The 8,255-nt window shown below is 34.4% G+C and overlaps 1 non-coding gene across 1 annotated transcript; it reads left to right on the top strand.

The window, feature by feature from the left end:
* Positions 1-4,924: 4,924 nt before the first annotated feature.
* On the top strand, positions 4,925-5,031 carry LOC118893764. Its single transcript, XR_005019604.1, has one exon. It is a non-coding gene; the product is annotated as a U6 spliceosomal RNA (small nuclear RNA).
* Positions 5,032-8,255: the final 3,224 nt, after the last annotated feature.

Raw genomic sequence — 8,255 nt, 5'->3', positions numbered from 1 at the left:
CTAAATTCTATTTTATTATTACTATGATTTTTTTCCTAGTTAAAGTCATCTTTAGTGTGATGTAACATTCTTTAAGTTGGACATTATTGTACATGAAACACAAATGAATAATAGCAATATTATATTGTTCAACATAAGGTGGCATTGGTAGTCTTGTGGTTTTCAAATATCAAGTTATAATGTCAGGGATACACAGAAGAGGACACTATTAAAAAGAAAAAGCTCATTACAGATGTGAAAAAAAAAAAACTGTTAAAACTATCCATAAATTAACTCTAGTACAGTCCAGGATTCTGAAAATGAGTAGCAATGTACCTTACTGCATTTAAATAGAACTGAAAAATCAAAGAGCGTTCATGATCAGCAGAATTGCTTCAAAATGAAATTAGGATAAGGAATCTCGCGGTTTAAAAAGTTATCCATGAATTTTTAGATTTATATGCCATAAATGCTATCTATTGTGAGTTTAATAGAACTATGTATTGTCAACATCTCAAAATAGTTTTAGATAGACTCAACAAGGAAAATGAAGGACTGAGCAAGGGAGGACATTCAATTTCTCATTTTAACTTAGTTTACACCAGCAATTTCAAAAGAACAAATGATCAGGCATACCTGGCATTTTTAGCAGGACAGTACGTTACAATGGAGGTGAGAAAGAGCTCAGAAAATGGTCTTGACTAACTAATGTGCTCAGAAACTTCTGTCTACTTGAACAAACAGAAAAATATGGATATCAGTAATGCCAACTGGATGATAACTCAATAGTAAGGAGAACCAGATACACTACATCTAAAAGAATACATGCTACACTAATGAAAAGGAAAAAATTAAATACGCATAAATCTCAAAGACTAAGCTATGAGTAAATGTTTACTTAGTATGTCTCCTGTGCCAAGCACTGTTTTCAGAGCTGGAGGATATGGTAATAAATGAGGTAGACAAAATCCTGTTCTCACAGAAATATTTTTTGGCAGGAATGGGGCTGTTGAAGTGTGGAGGGATTTGGGAGTAGAGACTATAGCTAATAAACTCCTAAATTATTACTTCAAAAGAACAACAACTGAAAAAGAACACGGTGATTTTAGATAGTGGTAATTGGAGAAAGAAAACAAAATTGGATGGGAGCAAGAATAATTTGTTCTCAGGCTCAATGTTTTAGGAAATAAGAATATTATAAATGGTTTTGTAAGCATAGTCCATCTTGGCTTTAAGTGCATGCAAATAATTAGGGGCTATATTGTGAGAGTAATTTAAGGTGGTAAAAGTGAATAGTGAACCAAGTCATAGAATATAAGCTGAACCTTTGCAGGTGGGTATTAAGCATATTATGAATCCTAGTTCCTACTCACTCTTTAGAATGTGTTCTCTAGAGGCAGGGGGATATGGAAAGAGAGACTCTAGAAGTTTAAATTCAGTAACAAAATTGGAATTTAATAATAAATGTTAAAATACTGGATTTAAAATATTATTGATCAACGGCCTTTTTGGAATATTTTCAGTTTTAATAAATCGACTTAAGTTTTCTTCTATATTATGATCTAGGCACTGTACCAAGATTCCTCAAAAATACAATGTTGTGAAGGCCTTTAGAGAATTTATAAATCAGTAGCAATGAATGCTAAAGATAAAACAAAGCAAATATCACAGGACAAATATATAGTATTGTAGGTATTTAAGTGAGTTGTGATAAAGGGAATCTTTGTGATGTTTCACATTCATGAAGAATGGAATATGACTTCTAAAATATTTCTGATGTGTGTGACACATAGTCAAATAGGAAGCACACTAACATAGTTAAACAGGAAGCACACTAAAAGTTAAACATGAGCATTTAAACGATTAATAAAAATTAGTCACGCATGCTTAATACTGACATATGAACATGCACATGGGATAAAGTATATTTTGAATGTTTAGGATATATGATCAACTATAGGGTTTACTCTTTTCCTCATATGAAGAATTGATTATTAATGAGTGATTTACTTATCAAATAGCTTTCAAAGATTTTGTTGAAAATATTTGATTACTGACCTTACATTATAGTATCTATAATTAAGAATAAGAAATAGGAATGTAAACTCTAGGGACTATTATATAACATGTTCCTGAAAATTTGCAAGATCAAATATTACACTAATGGGTTCTTGCTCAAGAGTACTCATAAAATAAAATAACAAATTTGTTCTCTTGTGAGGCAGTTTGAAAAATAGCTTTCATGACTAAAGTCACTAACTGATTAATATGCTCATTCTTTTTATTTTTTGACCATCAAATCAGTGTCCACAATGTAAGACTTTTAAAACCCTTATATTAATAAAAATTATTTTATAAGTTATACTTGTTACTAAAAGTAAAGCATAAGCACAGACATTGTGGATGCCAATTAATAATACCTCTTAACTTTAATTATATGTCCTAATTATGCAATTTGCATGTACAGTACTTATACTAATTAGATAATCAGAGTATGTGACTAGAACTGTGCTGCAATATAGTGAAAGACCTTAAAATATTTTAGATAGTAAAAAAAAAGAAAAAAGAAAAAAAAGAAACACATAGTCATCCAATCTTTTTCTAAATAAGGATAATGGTATTTTAAAAGAGAGATTAAATAATACGGTAATAACAAAGGTAATATTTGCAGTCAAATGCTCCACCCCTGAGCTATACCCCCCAATAATATGGTAATAACAAAGGTAATGTTTTTCCAAAGAATCTCTCTGGATTCAGTTTCTGTGGAGATGCCCATAGAAAACAAAGTATTAACTATACCTCCCATCACACACAATATAGGAATTCCAACATTCTCTGTAATATTATCAGGAATATTATCTCTGTAAAGATTATCAGTCCCTTTGTTGTATTCTCTTTGAAAACACATCATCAAAATTGTGATGGATAAGAAACTCAAAGTCAAGATGGCAGATAGTGGAGACATAATTTAAGAGCCTTACATTTCTGTAGACATATAGTTACCAATGTACCTCCTTTCTTCCACTAATTAAACCCCTGGAAAGTATACATAAGTTAATTTTCATAGAACACTGAACAATGTTAAACATGATGACAGAGGAAGGTCCTGAAAAGTAGTCTCAAAATATCTAGGCAACTATTATCAACTGCTGCTGAAGTCATTAGGTGAACAGTTGATGAGGAACTTTATAACAGATAGACCAGGCTGAACAACTCCTGAATCTAATAATCATCTTTAAAGCACTAAAATTGAGACAACCACACCATGTATCACCTACTGTAACACAATATAAACTACACACACTACAATAATATATTATTGTGGGGGAGGGGGCCAGAGCAGGAACAAAAAACACCTGAATCTAATTATCAGTTTATAGGCAATATGAAGAATAAAGGTTCATGTTAAACTATGCTATGAATCTGTAATCAGCCAAATCCAGAGTTTGGGAAATTCTAAGGAGTACACAATTAAGCAGCATCAACTATTACTTGACATGAAACAAAAAATATAGATTGGGAATGGTTATAGAGTAAAAGAAATTCAAGACAGAGCAACCAAATAAAACATGTGAACCTTATTTTGATCATCAATTGTAGAAAACACTTTTGAGATAATGAGGAAACATTTGAAATTGACCAGGTACTAGATCATATTATATAATTATTGTTTTATAAGGTATTATTTTGTTTTGGTTATGTATAAACAAAATGTCCTTACCTATTTAGATACACACAGAACTATTTATCTGTAGAGCAATGTTAAGTCTGAGATTTGCTTAAAAATAAAACTGAAGCAAACAAACACATGAAGAAAAAAGTTTGGATATGTGTGCTGTGGGGGAAGGGAGATGGATATAATGGCAAAATATTGATAATTGTAATAGGTATAGGAGGCAGAAAAATGACCACCCCTATCCCCCAAAGAGGTCTAGATCTTAATCCCTGAAACCTGTGAATATCTTGTTAAATGGCAAGGGATAATCAAAGTTGCAGGTGGAAGTTTGCTTATCAACTGACCTTGAGATGGGGCTATCCTGGGAGACCCTGCAGCAGGGAGGGGTGGGGAGGAGGTGGAGTGGGTCAATGTATCATAAGGGTCCTTAGAAGTGTAAAAGGAAAGCAGAAGGGGGAGAATGAGGGAGATAGCAACATGAAAAAGACTCGGCCTGATGTTGCTGGCTTTGAAGATAGAAAAATGACACCCTGAAGCTGCAGGAGCCTCTTGGTACTTAAAGGACAAGAAAACAGATTCACCCCTAGAGTCTCCAGGAAGGTAACACAGCTCTTATTTTTAACCCAATGAGATCCATTTCTGACTTCTGACCTCTAGAACTATTAAAATAATGACCTATGCTGTTTTAAACCACCAGGTTTTTGTTATTATTATTATTATTATTTTACAGCAGCAATAGAAAAAAAATAAAGTACTAGGTAATGGGTACATTAGTTTCATTATTCTCCCTACTTTTGAGTTTATTTTAAACTTTCCACAGTAAAACTTTAAAAAAAATATTTTAATATTCTGAGAATTTTCCATCACCAATTTTGTATTTAAAGTCCAATAGCTCAATAGCAAAAAGCTTAATTTATGGACATATGAAATCTAACAACACGACCAGTTATGAAGAGATGTCACAATGTAGTATAACTAGTTGAGTAACATGGCACTGTTAAAGAGCAGGAGAAAAAAGTGGGCAGTGTCTTCACGACAGATTTGTGGTCACATATTTAAAGGCAAATATACCACATGATGAGATCATCAATTCGTAGATCAGAGAAGATGGTACACTCTTTATGCCATTTGGTGTTGAATATTCATCGTTAATTTTGGAATTTTGGAAGTGAAGCATAGTTAAAACAACAAATCTCTCTGTAAACCCTACATTTTTAGACCAAAAAGTCAAAGGGTGATAATGTATTATTTTCTTAAACTGTAATTTATGTGCTAGCTTCGGCAGCACATATACTAAAATTGTAACAATACAGAGAAGATTAGCATGGCCCCTGAGCAAGGATGACATGCAAACTCGTGAAGCGTTCCATATTTTTGATAAACCTGTTTGCAGGGCAGGAATAGAGACCCAGACACAGAGAATGGACACGGGGGTGGGGAGAGGGGTGTGGGATGAATTGGGAGAGTGGGACTGCCCTATGTGCACTGCCGTGTGTAAAGCAGATAGCTAGTGGAACCTGCTGTATAGCACAGGGAGCTCAGCTCGGTGCTCTGTGGTGACCTAGATGGGTGGGATGGAGGGGGGATGGGAGGTGTGGGGGTGGAAAGAAGGTCCAAGGGGGAGGGGATATAGGTATACATGTAGCTAATTCACTTCATTGTACAGCAGAAACTAACACAACATTGTACAGCAGCTATACCCCAATTTTTTAAAAAAAACCTGTAATTTAATATTATAATCTTTTGTTTAATAAAATTATATTCTCAGGGATATTTTTATGTCATTATGGTAGATTGTGACTTTCTTGAAGGGTAGTTTTTTTTTTTTTCTATCGTCTGAAAAACAATTCTCGAGATACTTAATTTAATTAAAAAAAAAAAAAAAGACTCCTTCACAGTACAAAGAAAATGGAGATTCCTTAATGACATTTTCCCTTTAAAAGACATTTTAAAGTAATAATACAAGGTGATGTAGAAGAAAATGCTTTTCTCTAGGGTACATCAAATACGGATAAGCTTACCTAAAATGGTTCGAATTTCTCCACTGCAGCCACCGTAATTCAAGATTATCTGTGGTAAATTTAAACTGCTTTTTCAGCCTTAAAACAAATTTTAATTTACCTGAGGCTTCACACTAGACCCAGTTCACTTTAAGTCGGACCCACTTTGACCCCCGACTCAGCCCAGTTTTCAAGTCGGATTCAGTCTGACTCCGGAACCGGCGGGATTTCTAAGTTGAACCCAGTCTGACCCCGGAAGGAGTCTGACTTTTTAGTCAGACCCAGTCAGACTCCAGTTGTTTCCGGACCCAGCCCGGAAAAAGAAGTGCTCAAATAGAGTCTGAAAGCTCATAATGCGAAAGCTGCAGAGCTAAAATCTGGTATCTGAGAGTTATTTATCCACCAGCTCCGAGGCAGCGAGAAAGAGAGGAACTTAAGCGGCTTAAAGGTACCTCAGCCTGGTTGCTCGTTGCTCCTGGGGACTCTCAGGGGCCTCCTTTGGTCCCGTCTTTTAAAACCAGAGGTGTTAAGAGATAAACTGAGGTATATTTTAAAATTTAAGAATTCTTTTGAGCGAAAATCTATTTGACTCGGCAGTGCCAAACCTGAAGTGGTTACTAGCATTCCAGCTAACAGGAGCTCCGAGAGCGACTTTTTTTTTTTTTTTTTTACAATATTACTTCTGTTTTTTTTTTTTTTTAATTAATTTATTTATTTGTTTATTTTTGGCTGTGTTGGGTCTTTGTTTCTGTGCGAGGGCTTTCTCTAGTTGCGGCAAGCGGGGGCCACTCTTCATCGCCGTGCGCGGGCCTCTCACCATCGCGGCTTCTCTCGTTTCGGAGCACAGGCTCCAGAAACGCAGGCTCAGTAGTTGTGACTCATGGGCCTAGTTGCTCCGTGGCATGTGGGATCTTCCCAGACCAGGGCTCGAACCCGTGCCCCCTGCATTGGCAGGCAGATTCTCAACCACTGCGCCACCAGGGAAGCCCCGAGAGCGACTTTTATAGAGAGAAGGTAGAAGCAAAGTAAGAAAATTGTTGATTGGCTACAGCTTGTAGCCTCGTTGGCCTTTGGACTTGGTTTTCCTTAGCGTTTTGATGTCGTAACCTTGAGGCATTTACAGGCTTAATTTCGGTTTGGTTACAGTAGGCAGCCAAGGTATTAGAGCCACATCAGTGAATGGCCTCCCTGTTTAATTAATATAACAGAGCAAATTTAACATTAGTTCCCCATCACTGACTTTCAAAGCAGGATTCAGATTTTGCTTTATGCAATTCTAGTCTAAATAAACTTATAGCAAACAGCAGAGGTAAAAGCATTTTGAACTTCTGGACATAGGTGATGATAGTGGCTATATTTTATTTTTTGTTTTCTGAAGTTGGTCATCTTTCAAGAGAGAAAAAATGAGAACAAAACACCAAAACACAGTACTTTTATTATAATTGTCTTATGTCATAATTGTGACTGTGAGTGAAATTGAAAAACATTTAAAATTTTACTCTTAACTAGCTCATTTTACAGGAATAGAAAATCCCACCAAATTAATAGAGGGCAAAGGATGAAATATATTTTTAAAACTGGTACTATTAATGTGCCAATATTAGTAATTCAATTTTTAATAAGAAATTCCATATATAAGCTCTGTGTGGCAGCAGTCAAAATGATTCTAATAAAATAAGCAATGACTCTTCTCAAAAAGTATAACTGACTCCTGACTCATACATATGAATCAGTTGTTATCTTTAATTTTATAATTGCCTTTACATAATAAAGTAGTATCTTAATATCCGTAAAGAACACTCCCTGTGACTGTTGAGGGTAACTTTGATTCATATTCCTATTTGAAAGTCTTTTGGAGTCATATCTACATATATGTTTCAAACAAACTGCTGTTTCACTCTTAGCCCCATCATGGAAAGGAATGAGAACTCTCTTGTTCATCTTTTAAACTACAGAAAAACTAGGAATTCACAAAGTAAAATCTTGTTAACTTCTTGCTAACTTTTATAAATTGAGTGATCAGTTTAGGTATAACAGTTTTTCAACAAAATAGACAGCTTTATAATAAAAGAAAAGGACTGGTTCTCTTACGTTCATTAAAAGGAAAGAAAAAACATGACTACAGCTAAGGAATATAATACATAAATGTAGAAACAGTTGTTAAACAAATCACACAGTTACTATCTATTATATTTTTTCTTTGCTCTCTTTTACTTTCTATCTTATTTCTCTCGATATTGCTATATTTATGTCATAAATTTTTATTAATAGAAAAGACCACTGTTATGATGAATATTCTATTAATTCATTGAACACTACTTTTTTAGTAAATTATGCATTATATACATCTTACCATAGCATTAATTTTTAAATTTCTTCTTCTTATTTTTATAAACTATACTTTTAGTCTCTGTATGCCCAAATTGCTTCACCAAACCCCGACTGATAAAGACTAGGATATCTCCAAGTTTTCAGAAACAGGATGAATATAATGTCAAATACAAAATAATGATAACTATAATAAATATCTGTCATTATAAAATAATATGACGGGCTTCCCTGGTGGCGCAGTGGTTGAGAATCTGCCTGCCAATGCAGGG

Source organism: Balaenoptera musculus, chromosome 3, assembly GCF_009873245.2.
Source record: "Balaenoptera musculus isolate JJ_BM4_2016_0621 chromosome 3, mBalMus1.pri.v3, whole genome shotgun sequence".
NCBI lineage: Eukaryota > Metazoa > Chordata > Mammalia > Artiodactyla > Balaenopteridae > Balaenoptera > Balaenoptera musculus.
The sequence above is the reverse complement of the archived record's forward strand: the minus strand, read 5'-3'. Positions and strand labels throughout refer to the sequence as shown.